The sequence below is a fragment of the Callorhinus ursinus genome, unplaced genomic scaffold (genome assembly GCF_003265705.2).
Source record: "Callorhinus ursinus isolate GAN/ISIS: 27379988/994484 unplaced genomic scaffold, GSC_fseal_2.0 scaffold8, whole genome shotgun sequence".
Taxonomy (NCBI): Eukaryota; Metazoa; Chordata; class Mammalia; order Carnivora; family Otariidae; genus Callorhinus; species Callorhinus ursinus.
Window position 1 is genome coordinate 68,785,711 of NW_027397070.1, and position 15,409 is coordinate 68,801,119.

Here is a 15,409-nt window from a genome sequence, read left to right on the forward strand (position 1 = left end):
CTCCCGAGAGGCACCTTCCGCTCCCACGCCCGGCGCGCGGGCCGGAGCCTGCCCGCGGCCGCGCTGCCCGCGCTCCCCGCGCTCGCCTCGCTGGGGCGGGACTTGGGCGGCACGTAGGGCTCGCGTGTGCGGGCTCCGCGCCGCCGGCGAGGTCCTCGCCTCTGTCCCCCCCCACCCCCCCCGCGGCACGCCGGAGAGAGGGTCCGCGAGGTTTTGTGGGTGGTTCTTAACCCTTCGCGTTTGGGGGAAGTTTCTTTTTCTTGTGTTTGTCTCTGCAGATAGGTCGGTTAGCTGCACAGCTGGGGACGTTTGTCCCTGGATTAATAAAATGGAGTACCTTAAGTGCTCGCTTTTTAGTGGGTAGTAGGCGACCAACTTTTCCTGTGAAGGGAAAGATTCTAGAAAGCCAGAGAAAATAGAGCAAAAGGGACTTACCTGCGTGTTTCAGTTTTCTCTTTTTTTACTTTATAACTGTGGAAAGTTGTTTCTTTCATGTCTGTTCTCTTACATTATTCACATGTTTTCTAGTTAAATTGGCAGGATAGTAAACAGGCTCGAGACAGATCCTGCCGTGGCTAGTTAATCTAGTAGTGGTGGTGATTACACTTAGTTCTAAGTTTAAGTTGCAGAATCCCCCCCCCCCCCATGACGGTAAGGCTGTTTCATCAGTTGTCAGGATGGAGCCTCAAAGTGCGATGACCCTTGAGTGTTAAAGGACTGTTAACGATTGAGATGAACAGATGAAGTAGACGTGAAAAGGCTGGATTGGAAGGCTGGTCTGGTTCTATACTGAAAGCCTCTGACGAGATAGCTGACGTTGTTGGATGGATCTAGGACTCAGAACTGAGCAAAGGGATCCGAGCTGCTGCCACAATTTAGTAGCAAGTGTTAAGGGGCGCTCCTGTTCTGGATTTCAGAGTGCCTTGTGGAAGTCTGAGGAGTTTGAGTTTAAAGTATATGTTTAAATGAAACCTGTCTACTTAATGGTTATCAGAATGTCTTCTGTAGATTGGGTAGCATGCACACTGATCGTGTTGGAACCAAAAGTCATGTCTTTCCATTAATGTGCAGAGTAAGAGGGGTGAATTGGTTATTGTTGAGTTTTGCTGAATTCAGGATCCCATCTGAAATTAGATATTGATAGAAAGATACGTTAACTGTAAAACTAAATTTACTTTTTCTCATGTGGAGACGTGTTGGTTTTATAGAAATTCAGAAAACCAGGGTGTTTTATATATTCTGTATTTGATCTTACCAAATTGCTTGCTTACTTATTCAAGAAAATTTGGTAATGGAGGCTTTACTTGATGAAGTGATGTGTATCAAGTCAGCCAGTCAAGGGGGGAGGTCTGAGGGGCCTGACTAATGGGAGTTAATTTACAATTAAGTCAGCATTTAAAAGTCATTTCTTCCCCTGTGCAAGTGGCTGCTTACAGAGTTGCACAGTTTGGGGTTATTTTAATGCCCATTTCTTTGCCGAGTTAGTTGCCTGGTGCATTACCGACTACTCTGTGCCTAAAGGTAGTTCTAAGTCTTTGATGGCAATAACTTGGTAAGGCCTGTTTCCTCAGACGTGTTTTGTGGTGAACCATCCTGTCCCTCTTCCTTGTCCTTGTGGTTTGGAATTATTACCGAAGAGAAGCTAAATAGTTTGTGATTAACTGTGCACGCCCAAGTTCAAATTCTGAATATAGTGGAATCTTAGGAACTGAAATGAGATAATTGATAATAGGTGAAGAAATCAAAGCAGGTTAATTGTTAAGCTGAATTTCTCGGTGTGTGTGTGTGGACTGCGGTAGGCAGTATGTCAGTGCTTTCACAGACTGTCTCGTCTGATCCCGGCAGGAAGGGTTTGAACACCACGGTGGTTTCACCAGAACATTCCTTTGGATGGGAATGAGCTGTGAGGTGACCTTTTTGCCTAAGTCTAAGCTTAGTTATCTGAAGTTCTTATAAAAAGTGCATAGGGTATTCTCAGGGCTCTAGTTACTTGTTAGTACCTCTAGGCTAAAAAAAACAGTGGGAGCCAGCATGTTTGTGGAAACCAAATCTTTGGATTTTATGGGTTTCTTTTGCTTGGGTGCCGTCTTGTTCCAATTGCCCCCAGAGTCACAGCAGTCTGTGTGATTGGCATCTCTTTAATGGAATAACAGCAAAGGAAATCTAGTGGTTCTGTACTAGAGTAGCTTTAGATCTGGAATGGTCCTTGGAGATCTGCTTTTTTCTTTCCTCTTTTTTCAACTGATGTAATTCACATGGGCGCTGAGTTCGGCCGCTTCTGCTGTATTTACCAGGTTGTGTGGACATCACCGCTAGCTAATTCCACATTTTCATCGTCTCAAAAAGAAACCCCATACCCGTGAGCAGACACTACCCATTTCCCCTCTCCCTCCAGCCCCTGGCCACCACTAATGTACTTTGTGTTTCTCTGGATTTGCCCATTCCAGCCGTTTCATTTAAATGGAATCGTAACAGGCTGTGGTCTTGTGTGTCTGGCTTCAGCCTGTGTTCAAGGTTCATCCACATTGTTGAGCGTACTTTATTCCTTTTGAAGGCTGAGTAAGATTCCATAACGTAGGTACTAGAGCAGGACCTGCTTGTTTTTGCACATGAGAAGATGAAGGCTCAGTGAGGCTGAGCGTGTTGTGGTATTTCATTACACTTCAGTTGTGTCTTAAACATGCTTAATCCACGGTTTTAAGGCCCCTGTTTATTTTTGTTTTTTTTCCTGGCATATGATTGATGAACATTTCCATGTTGCCAGATGTAGGGCACAGTCTCATATGTATATTTTTCCCTAGATTGCCATCAGTATTGTGTAGGAGTGACATCCTATTTTCTAGAGCTTACTGTAAACCAGTTAGTCATGGTGAAGTAGGGAAGCTCATGATAAAAGCTGAGTATTTAAAACATTTAGGGCTTTTTAAAATATTTATTTATTTAAGAGAGGGGGAGATTTCTCCCCCTGCAGGGGGGGGTGGGGAGGGAGAGGGAGAGACTCTCAAGCGGACTCCCTGATGAGCAAGGAGGGCTTGATCTGTGGCTTGACCGCACAACCCTGATATCATTACCTGCGCTGAAATCAAGAGTCAAATGGATGCTTAACTGACCCAGGTGCCCCTAAAACATTTAGTTTTGAGAGAAACCTAAGAAGGCTTTAAAATTTTGAGGTTTCAGGTATTTAGAAATTGTGACCTTCACGCAAGGCTGTTGGTATTTTACTTATATTTTGTTAGACCTATATTTGGTCTTAACATAGAAGTGCTTTATGATGGATTGAGCAAAACATCTGAGACCAGAAAACCATTGATACTAAGATGAGTAAAGTGGAAGAAAGTTGGAAAGTATTTAATTGTTTCTCAGTTCTTTATATTCAGAACGTTCAAGTTTGCTAAAAGTTACTAGTCCTGACCTTTTGCCACTCCTCTGTGGGTTTTCCACCTCCTCCTCCTTTACCTGTTTGTCCTTAACTAGAGATTCCATGCACAGAAATTCCCACGGAGCCAAGCCACAGACGCACCCTCTTCCCCAAAGTGATCTTGTCGAGCCTGTGACCTACATGGGGCAGTCTAAGTCAATGATTCTGATTCCTGACCCAGTAGTTCTGGAAGTTGGCTTGCTGATAAAGCCTCTGTGCTGTCACACTCTGCTCCAGGTTGTTCACCTCTCCTCTTCCTTCCCCCTTCCCCCGGCAACAGCTGACTTCCCCCTAGTGGGAAAGGAGAAATCCCAATTAGGAACAGGTCAGGACTCCTGACCTTACCTACAACTAGCATTTTAGGCTTTGAAAGAGAATAAATAAAATAATAACTTTAAAAATGTATGCTAGACTCTTGGGTGTTTATTTACCAAAGGCTTCCTGGTTTTTTTGTTGTTGTTGAAGTCTGTTTAGTAAGGTGGGTTTGTTTTAAGGCTGAGAAGTTTAGGGGCCTGTAACAGGTTATTAGCAAAAAACAGTTATTAGAAGGAACATTTCTTAAGATCTGCATTCCTTTGTTAACTCCTGATCTCCTCTTCCCAGGGGACCATTCTGTGAACTCTGCTTTTCTTCCCATAGGAGAAGTACGTGAAAGTGAAAACTTGTTATAATTTTTAAATCTGAATATTTACCAGTAGGTTGTATTCTCTAATACTGTTGGGTAAACATTCATACCTTCTATTTGTAAAATATGGCATCTGAAATGCTACTTGGAGGTTGACAATAACATTAATTTCATTACTGTTAGCAGAATATCAGGAAGGTGTGGAAGGTACAAACTCACACGGTACCCTGTGAGTTTGTATCTTCCTATGTGTGGTGGACTTAATTACAGTACACGAGAGAACCGTTTCCCATTCCCAAGTGCCTTGTATTAGTGGGTCCCATTCTGTTTAATTTCGTGATTAATTATCAATAACAACAAGCCCAGTGGTTTCTGGGAATCACATTAGCAACAGCGTCAGATTTCCACTTTAGAGGGCACTGACCAAAGTATCTTGCTTTGGAATATCTTAACTTCTGACCTTGGTTTCTTTGTAAAATGATTTCCTTTAGAAGAGTTCTACTCCTTCCCGAACTCCTACATGACCATAGGAAGCAGTATACTCACTTTCTTAAAGCAGAACTCTTAAATTTTAACGTGACCTGGTGAATGAGGTATTAGGAACTCTGGAGTAAAATTCTTAATAACCATTCGATGCCTTTGGTGTTACACAGTGGTGTCAGGATTAAACATGAAGACAATGTAAATGGTTGTGAAGGACTTTTTTTCTTGTGTAAATGTGATCTCCCTTAAATATAAGAAGTGTGGAGAAGGGAAGGAGGCCTCCATGGCTGTGCTGGAGACTGTTCCCTTGGAGCCCAGAGCCTGCACCCTGTCTCTTCTAGGAGAGTCACAGACTTCAGTAGAATGTCTAGTATTTCACAGGTGATCACACTCTTGAAAACACCCCAAAGTGTCTTTCTCTTTTGGCAGTTCTCAACTCAGTCTTCTTTCCTTTTTTTCCTTTTGTCTTCTGGCTCCTAGGCACCCAGAAACTTTGAGGGAGAGAAGCTGCTGCTCCTTCTCCAAATTGACAATTGGCTTTTAATTTCTTACATTGTTGGTAACTCACTTATAGTTTGTGCTAATACATGATTCCTGTATTAAATAGATGTTACAGATTCTTTTTTCTTTTTTTTCTTTTAAAGATTTTATTTATTTGACAGAGACACAGCGAGAGAGGGAACACAAGCAGGGAGAGTGGGAGAGGGAGAAGCAGGCCTCCTGCCGAGCAGGGAGCCCGATACAGGGCTCGATCCCAGGACCCCGGGATCACGACCTGAGCCGGAGGCAGATGCGTAACGACTGAGCCACCCAGGCGCCCCATAGATCCTTTTTTTTCTTAAGATTTATTTATTGTAGAGAGAGAGCATGAGTGTGTGTTGGGGTGGAGGGATGGAGGGCAGAGGGAGAGAGAATCTGAAGCCGACTCTGTGATCGCGGAGCCTGACGCGGGGCTAGATCTCATGACCCCAAGATCATGACCTGAGCGGAAACGAGGAGTCAGATAGTTAACCGACTGAGCCACACAGGTGCCCCGATTTTTATAGATTCGTAACAAGGACTACATACAGACTTCTGGATTTCATGTCTGGGGATCTAGGCACCTAGGCACACATTCTTCTATACTTTCCTGAATTTTCTAAGACTTCTATCAGATAGCTTCACTCCTGTGCTTAAAAACCCCTCTAACACAACAGTGTGAATATACTTAATGTCACTGAACTGTAGATTTTAAAATGGCAAATACTGTGTCTTGTGTGTTCACATACACACACATCCTGCAGGTGTCTCATCACATTCAGTAAAATCCAAACTCCTTATCATGAGGCCCCACTTGATTTGGCCCCTGCGTTCCTTTCCTCTTTCTCCTTCTTCCCTCCACTCCCTTTGTGCACCAGCCTTACCAGCCCTCTTTCCATTCCTTGAGCTTGTTTCTTTGCTCTTACCTCTGCTTCTAGTGCGGTGACCCCAGATGCTCATTTTTGTGCTGCCTTGTTCACATCTCTGCTCTCAGGAGGCCTTCCCTGGTCTTCCACTCTCACTCTGGCTCCTGACCCTGTTTTATTCTCTTTGTAGCAGTGTCTGAAATTATCTTGCTTTTTTTCTTTTAACCTGCTGCTTTCTGCTTCCTCTAGAGAGTAAGTTTTGGGCCTGTAACCCCTCAGTCTTAGGGTGGCACTAGGCATATAGAAGATTGTCGGTCTGTAACCGAGTGAATGAGCACATGGAAGTTACGCAGTAAGGCAGAATCGCGGCCTAGGGACCAGAATACATTCATCCTCCTCTCTGACCGCATAGGTGAAAAAGAAGTATGAAGGGTGGGAAGGGGGTGTGCAGGAGTGTTCCCTTTATAGGAAAGGCATGGACTGCACAGTCAGTCCTAGTTTCAAATCCTAGATCTGCCACTTAAATGCGCTTCTTCAGATACATGACTTGGCATTTCTGAGGCTTATTTTTTTAAAAAAATATTTTATTATTTATTTATTTGAGAGAGAATGAGAGGGAGAGAGCCTGAGAGGGAAGAGGGTCAGAGGGAGAAGCCGATTCCCCGCCGAGCAGGGAGCCCGATGCGGGACTCGATCCCGGGACTCCAGGATCATGACCTGAGCTGAAGGCAGTCACCCAACCACCTGAGCCACCCAGGCGCCCCACTGAGGCTTATTTCTTAAACCAAACACGTGGGGTTAGTGTCTTTGAGGTTTTGTTTGCGTTGAGGAATAGGACAGTTGCCAGCATGAAGCAGGTACTCAGTAAATATTATCTTGTCTTAGGGTCTCTCTTGGTGGGGAAATGTGGAAACAGCCTATGACTGATTTCTGCCTGTTGCTTAGCAATGAATCTCAAGTAGTTAGCTCTCCCCCCGCCCTCTCCCCTGTGAAGGTTTGGGTGATGGCAGTGGTAAGTCGACGATGTTGGTTTTGCCATAAGTCACCTAGAAAGGTCAGACCAAAGAGCTGATGGCCTAAGATGAAAGGTGTAGGTGAACAAGATCTAGCCAACCCATACAAGTAAGTAAGTAGGTGAATAAATATGTGAATCGGTGAAAATAGAAAATCAGGATCACAGAAAAAGAAACATGAGGGTCAACTCTCATGAGCTTCCTGGCAGTTTGGATAAAAAAGGAAAGCCTACTACTGATAACTGATTCTAGCCAAGATGAGAAAAACTTGTAGGGAAATCAAGCTTTTCTGAGGACTTACTAGGTAAACTGCTTATATATGAAGAGGACCACTGAGTCACAGTGTACAGATTCCAGCCGGTGTGGTGTCCAGAATTTCACGTGGTGTCTTAGAACAGCCAAAGACTTAACATGTAACCTAATTGAAGGCGACTCAGAATTTTCCATGTTCTTTACATGCTTACTCTCTTTTAACAAAAGTTGAACATTCTTTCACAACCATTAAGCGTGGGACCTGCTGTTCCCCTTGAGCCCAGGAGGGTGGGGAAAGTGGAACAAAGGTGTTCTGGCGAGTTCCTCCCTGTGTTCCCAGACACAGTGGCTGCCATTTAAAGCCTTCTCTGGTTTCAGCCTTACCGGTGGTCTTCTCTTTTTCAAGAAACGAAGAAAGCAAGCAAGGTTCAGTGACAGGAGCGAAAGGCCTCTTGAAGGAAGGAGGTCTGGGCTTTGGAGAGCAGAGTGGATGGGGGGTGGGTGGGGGTGAGAGGTGGGCAGAGGGGAAGGTTCCTCCCACTGCTGAGGAACATGGCCAGAGGGCTGCTGTGGTAGGAGTAGGGAGGGCAGGTCAGACCACTTTTTTTTTTTTAAGATTTTATTTATTTATTTGACAGAGAGAGAGAGACAGCGAGAGAGGGAACACAAGCAGGGGGAATGTGAGAGGGAGAAGCAGGCTTCCCGTGGAGCCTGATGCGGGGCTCGATCCCAGGACCCTGGGATCATGACCTGAGCAAAAGGCAGATGCTTAACAACTGAGCCACCCAGGCGCCCCAGACCACTTTTTAAACCTCTTTGTGGACCTGTGGAGTGCTTCCAGCCTTTCCATTTAGTTCCTTAATCCTTTTTTTTTTTTTTTTAAATATATTTGAGTCTTTATTCAAAGATTATTTACTTATTTAAAGTACAGTCTAGGGACGCCTGGGTGGCTCAGTCGTTAAGCGTCTGCCTTCGGCTTAGGTCATGATCCCAGAGTCCTGGGATCGGGCCCCTAGTTGGGCTCCCTGCTCAGCGGGGAGTCTGCTTCTCCCTCTCCCTCTGCTCCTATCTCCCCCCACTCAAATAAATAAAATCTTAAAAAAAAAGCTACTGATTAACAGTAACGTGTAGTTGAACAGTTATAACCATATGCTGTAATAAAAGTTATGTGAATGCGGTTTCTCTCTCAAAATATCTTACAGGGCTGCACTCACCCTTGTCATGGTGCGAGAGGATGAAATGCTTATGTGAGGGGACTAGTAGCGAGGGGCTGGGAGGTAGCGGGATCCTCTGCCTCCAAACCATTTGAATACAAAGTGTGTGCCCCACTTATAGGTGGTATTGGCTAGATTTTGTTTTTCATATCTTCCATCTGAGGACATTTTACTTTGGTCTGGTTGTTGTAGGTCATCTGCCTTTAGCCAGGGTTAGTGAGTACTGGAATCACCTGATCCGGATTCGACTGGAAGTTCTCGTTAAGACATTTTCTCCTACCACACTACCCCTACCCCCTTTGAGTCGGTGACCTATATTCTCAGCTTTTTCCAATTTGGAATTCTGAAATTTGGTTTTAATTTGCTTTTGTCCAGTTGTGTTCTGGTAATCACAATCATAAATGTTAAGCTGGTTGTAGAAACTCACTGCAGTGGAACTTCTCATGCTGGTTGACTCTTTCTCCCTGAAACAGTGGAGAGAGAATTAGCTAAGTCCTGCCTTCAAGGAAAACTCCAGAGAGGCATGTATATGTGCAACAATTTTTTTTATGTGTGTAATAATTTTTTTTAAAGATTTTATTTATTTGAGAGAGAGAGAGAGAGAGCACATGAGAGGGGGGAGGGTCGGAGGGAGAAGCAGACTCCCTGCTGAGCAGGGAGCCGGATGCGGGACTCGATCCTGGCACTCCAGGATCATGACCTGAGCCGAAGGCAGTCGCTTAACCAACTGAGCCACCCAGGCGCCCTATGTGTGTAATAATTTTTAAAGGGGCTCTAGATATTTTGCTTCGTGAACTTGCTTTGCCTAGATGTGTATTCCATATTACCCCATTGCCAGCCAGTAAGCATACATATTTGACATTCAGAGCAAATCAGTTAACACCTTCTTCCCCCCTCTACAGGGCAAATCTGTTTCAGTAGCAATTATGAAAGGAAAAGAATAAAATAATGGCCAGTGCAGAGAGCGAAAATTTACTTTATTTGAATATATATCAGAACAACGTGTTTTACAAAGAGAAAAAAATAATACATTTCACTAAAATTTTTTGAAATAAGGGGGAAACTTACATGTAGATATGGCCTGTAAATGTAATAAAAATATTAGTTTCTCTTTTAAAGCATCGTAAGTTCGTATTTGCAAAAACTTTCAAAGGTTTTTTTTTTTTGCAAAAATTTTTCTAGATTAAATGGCCAGAAAAATATCAGACATTGACATTCTTTGATCTGTTGCTTTAGTATGTGTCCAGTTCTCAGTGAAAGTGAGGTGGGACACCTGGGTGGCTCAGTTGGTTGAGCGTCCCAACTCTTCAGGTCAGGTGTTGATACCAGGGTCGTGAGTTCAAGCCCTGCATTGGGCTCCATGCTGGATGTGGAGCCTACTTAAAAAAAGAAAGAGAATGAGGCACACATTGTCTTTGATTTCTCCAGCCATAAAACCGAGTATCTTTTGTCATTTCTCAAGCAGCTTTCTTCAAAACATGATTTTTTTTTCCTGTATATAGTTTATTTCCTGACGTGTTGTTGAATAATGACCCTTTTGTTTTGATACCTGTGTGGTCTTCAAAGAGTTCACCAAATGAACTTTGTCATACGCTGTTTATTAAGGAATAAGTAACAAACGTGGTAATATGAAGTTTAAATATATATTATGAAAGCATACAGCAATTATCTAGAAAGACCCAGTGAAAACTTTTTTAAGGCAAGAATATTGTATCTCACTGTTCAGAAGTGCAGGTGTATAGTAATCATCAAAAGCAGATTGCCTTTAATCAGTTTGATTGTGGTTTTAACATTATGTACAGACCATGTGGTTATTGTCTATACTCGGGACAGATTGCCTTGACTGTGTGTCACTTTCACTTGGTAAGTCACTGAGTACAGTCGTCATGAGACAAAGCTAGTTTTTCTCCCTGCATCTGGACATAATCCCTTCAGTCTCCTTTGCAGTCTTCTCATTCGCTCTGCGTTGGAGGTACCCAGGTGTTCATTCTGAATCCTCTCTTCTCTGTCTATATTTTTTTCAATAGATGTTATTTATTTCTTTGGCTTTAAACGTAGGCCAAGTGCCAGTGATGCCCATATATGTTCTTCAACCTCGATTTTTTTGTCCCCACATTTGCATGTCCAAGGACCTCCTTGAGGTCTGTCCACTAGGTGTCTCCCAGACCCCTCAAATTAAAGCGGAGCTCCAGGTGCTCTGCTGCACATTGTCTCTTCCCCCGTTATTCTCCAGCTTGGCTCAGGACCTCCTCCCAGAAATGCAAACCAGAAACTTAGAAGGCGTACTTAACATCCTTTTCCACCCCCCACCCCCCACCCCCCACTTACCTGATTTATTACCCAGACTTGTGGAGTCCTCCAAAATAAAACTCAAATCTAACCTGTTTTAAAGACAGGTGGTTGTCTCTTTGGAAGTAAATCCCATTATTGGGTAATCTCACAGAAGTTGTTCCTTGTTTCCCATAGAAAAATCTTACTGTAGTTTAAATCTTATCTTCTAAGTAAAATTCCATCAGATAGGTAAAAAAGGTCAGTAAGCTTTTTTCTGTAAAGGCCTAGATAGTAACATTTTAGATTTTGTAGGCCGACCTAAAGCACCTGATCAACTCCAGTGTCATTGTAGCAGGAAAGTAGCCAAAGGTAACATGTGAACAAATAAGTATGGCTATGTTTCAATAAAACTATTTCTAAAAATAGTGGTGTATGTGCACACCATTGTCCATAACAGCATTATTCACAGTAGCCAAAAGATAGAAGCAACTCATGTGTCCATCAGTAGATGAGTGGATAAAGAAAATGTGTCCATACAAGAATATTATTCAGCCATGAAAGAGAATGGAATTTTGTACTTGCTACAACATGGGTGGACCTTGAAAACATGCTAGTGAAGTCCACCAGACACAGAATGACAAATACTGTTTGATTCCATTTATAAAAGGTACCTAGAATAGGCAAATTCGTAGAAACGGGAAGTAGAAAAGAGGTTACCAGGGGAGGGGGGGGCAGTTGTGTAATGGGTACCAAGTTTCTGTTAGGGATGATGAAGTCTCAGGTATAGATAGTGGTGATGGTTACACAGCATTGTGAATATGCTTGATGCCACTGAATTGCACATTCACAGATGGCTAAAATAAATATATTAAAAAATTTCTTAAACAATAGAAAGGAGGGGCGCCTGGGTGGCTCAGTTGGTTGAGTGTCCAGCTCTTGATTTTGGCCCAGGTCATGATCTCAGGGTCATGAGATCTAGCCCCACATCGGCTCTGTGCTGGGTGTGGAGCCTGCTTGAGATTCCCCCCCCCGACACACACACACTAAAACAATAGAAAGGAGACCGTGAAAATGTTGGAGGAAGGTTGGCAGGCTGGGTCCGGCTCACTGGCTGTACTCGGGGATTGTAAAAGTTGTCAGTCTCTACTTAGACTCACTCCATACATGTATTGTAGTTCTTGGTGATGTTAGTGACTGTTCTCTGGGTGCTTGGCGTTGTTGAATGTTGAAGTAAGAACTGAGTCTCAAGCCTCAGGAAGCATTTCCTCATTTGACTTGGGTCCCCCCCTCCAAATTCATAAATTAAAGTCCCAGTCCTCAACGTGATGGTATTTGGAAGTGGGGCTTTTGGGAAGTAATTGGGTTATGAGGGTGGAGCCCTTCTGGTGGGATTAGTGCCCTTGCAGATGAAGAGACAGAGAGATGATCCATCTCTCCACCCTGTGAGGGCACAGCAGGAAGGTTCTGTTGCCAAGCCAGGAAGAGAGCCTTTACCAGGAACTCAATGGGCTGGCACCTTAGTCACCGAAACTGTGAGGAATAAATTCCTGTTGTTTAAGCCCCCCGGTCTGTGGTATTTTTGTTAGAGCAGCCCAAACTAAGACAGCTTTTCTCACTTAGAATAAAGGCTCCGTGAGGGTAGAGACTTTGTTTTGTTTCTGGTGCCTTGGAACAGTGCCAGGCGCGTAGGAGGCCCGCAGTCACTGTGTGTTGAACAGTGTGAGGAATGTGATTTAGCCTGTGATTCCTTAACCCCAGATGGTGCCCAGGCGTACCGGGGAGGCGGTTCTCCTCGCAGTAGTCTCCTCCGGGCAGCCGTGGTCCTCAGCCTTGCTAGCGTTCTTCTATCGGAAGTACAAAAGGTGTGGAAAAATAGCCCCCCTGCCCGCCCGTGCATCTCTGTGGCACCTGAAGGTCGGTGTGGCAGTAGTTGCTCCTCGGTTGGAAGATCGGGGAGTGAGGGAATTGTCACAGCCCCGAGGACAAGAGCCGGGTTACAGCGCAGAGTCCTCGCTTTCTCACTTACATTTCCTGTCTTCCGTGAGTGCATCCAGCTGTGTTCTCCTTGGGCCTCTTCATCTGTAAAGAGGTTACCCGGGACATGTTGTTGAGATCATTCTAATTCCAAACTAGAGGCAGCTGGGCCTAACAGGAAAGGCCCCAGGCCCAGGAGTGAGGCTTCCCGCGCGCACGGCTGCCCCTTATTGGCCAGTCAGCCCTGAGCCGGTGCCGGGGCCTCTGTGGGCCTCAGCTTTCTCCTGTGAAGAGTCAACTTGCTAATTTGCCCGCTTCCAGGGTAATGTGCGCAGTAATGAAAATAGTGCCTGCACAGTAAACATTCGGTGAAATGCTGCTATTCTCTGATTCCTGGCAGTGGTGTATAATTTTTTCTAAAATGAAGAGTGGGCCCAGGTGCCTGGCTGGCTCAGTTGGTGGAGCGTGTGACTCTTGATCCCAGGGTTGTGAGTTCGAGCCCCACGTTGGGTGTAGGAGATGACCTAAAACAAAAGTTTTTTTTTTTTTTTTTTAAGATTTTACTTATTTATTTGACAGGGAACACAAACGGGGAGTGGGAGAGGGAGAAGCAGACTCCCCACCAAGCAGGGAGCCCGATGTGGGGCTCGATCCCAGGACTCTGGGATTATGACCTGAGCCGAAGGCAGACGCTTGAACGACTGAGCCACTCAGGCGCCCCTAAAATAAAATTTTTAAAAAATAAAATGAGCAGTGGGAGAAGAGAGACATTTAACATTTAAAAGTATCCTGTTCTGTGCTTTTCATCACTGAGTGATTGAACATGATAATGACCACGTGAATCAAATGAACCTACATTCTGCCTTTTTTTTTTTAAAGATTTTATTTATTTGAGAGAGAGAGAATGAGAGATAGAGAGCACGAGAGGGAAGAGGGTCAGAGGGAGAAGCAGACTCCCCGCTGAGCAGGGAGCCCGATGTGGGACTCGATCCCGGGACTCCAGGATCATGACCTGAGCCGAAGGCAGTCGCTTAACCAACTGAGCCACCCAGGCGCCCCCATTCTGCCTTTTTTAAAAAGATTTATTTATTGACTGGGTGGGGAGGGTCAGAGGGAGAAAATCTCCAGCAGACTCCATGCTGAGGGCGGAGCCTGGCATGGGGCTCAGTCTCACAACCCCGAGATCACCACCTGAGCTGAAACCAAGAGTCGGAGGCTTAACTGACTGTGCCACCCAGACGCCCCTACATTCTGTCTTTTTACGTTGCCCTCATACCCTAATGTCAGAGAACCTGGTGATAAACAGCTAGACATCATTTTTTTGATAGTAAGTGATGTCACTTGTAGGGGTTGGTTTGGTTGGTTTTTGGTCTTGTGTTTTAAGATTTTATTTTAGAGAGAGGGAGCATGCGGGGGTGGGGGCAGAGGCAGAGGGAGAGAGAGAATCTCAAGCCGACTCTCTCTCAGCCCGGAGCCTGATGCGGGGCTCGATCTCACGACCCTGAGATCATGACCTAAGAGGAAATCAAGAGTCAGACGCTTAACTGCCTGAGCCACCCAGACGCCCCTTTGGTCTTGTTTCTTAATACTGGTGGAAAGGTAAGAATTGAACAAGCCAGCTTTCGCTTCAGAAAGTCCTATTGTTATTGCCTTTTGGGAAGCATTTTGTTGGAGAAGCAGGACATTTCAGTCAGCATGGAAAACTTTGGAGCATCTTTATTTTCTGCTTTCAGCACCACAGTAGTGGAAGACCAACCAGTTTGGGCCTCTGGGCACTTGACCCTAGTGTAAGAGGCAAGGCCAACAAAAATTCAAAACAGCATGATTTAAAGTTTGTCAGCGTTGTTATCAAGAACTAAGGTAGGAGTTCAAGGAAAAGGTAAGAATCTGAGGCCAGAGCAATAGAGTCAACAACCCCTCGGAGAATCTCTCCTGCCAGGCGCTTGTGAGTTAACCTGGGAGGAGCACAGCCTGGTTGCATTATGGAGGGCTTGTGCCTAGGAGAAATGGAAGGTCAGGCTAGCGGTGTAAACTGGAACCAGGCAGCAAGGGACCCAGGATGCCAAGTTGGAGTACAATTTATACCTCTGAAGGGTTCATACCACGTGAAAATATACCAGCTGCATTTTCTGTATCAGTTGATTCTTTATTATAGCATCGCGGCAGAGAATGGAATTGGGAAGATGAATTAAGAAATTAACGATAGTCGTTGAGGTCTGAGATACTAAGAACTAACTGGATGGCAGTGGGACAAAGGGAGAAGACCTTTCAAAAAATCAACAGGATTTGGTGTCTGGGATGTAGGAGATTAATTATGGGGGTCAGTATTCCTTTCTTTTAACCTGTTGGATTTGTGATGATAGTAAGACATATAAGTAGAGATGTCCTACCTTCTTCGAACACGTGTTTATTTATTGAGGGCCAGCTCTCTGCAGACTGAACCGGGCTCTCGGGATACCTGGGGATCAAAACTTAGAAGCATTCCTGTCCTCGTGGCGCTTACTGTCTAGTGGGCAAGGCCGACAGAAATCCCATTGCTGTGATTAGAACTTGCCTGCGAACAGGCCACGGGATTAGGGTGAGGGGCTGGGAGTACACGTGGAGAACTGAAAGGCCAGCAGAGCGGGAGCGAAGAGTGAAGAGGGAGAGCAGCAAGAGTGAGGTGCTGGAGGGGAAGGCAGGGGCCCGGCTGCAGGGCGAAGGCTGGGGCGTCAGACTCAGGTCAGGGTCGCCGTGTTGCTGGTTAACAGGAAATTTGTAGGGTGGACAGAAAG

General features: G+C 44.9%; 1 protein-coding gene and 1 long non-coding RNA gene across 3 annotated transcripts in view; both read left to right on the forward strand.

Annotated features, from left to right (window-relative positions):
* Positions 1-15,409, forward strand: part of YY1 (YY1 transcription factor) — a 29,072-nt gene that overhangs the window by 1,270 nt on the left and 12,393 nt on the right. The gene's annotated exons all lie outside the window — the stretch shown is intronic.
* Positions 13,701-14,495, forward strand: LOC141373312 (uncharacterized). The gene is made up of 2 exons (XR_012379172.1): positions 13,701-14,234; positions 14,369-14,495. It is a non-coding gene; the product is annotated as an uncharacterized lncRNA (long non-coding RNA).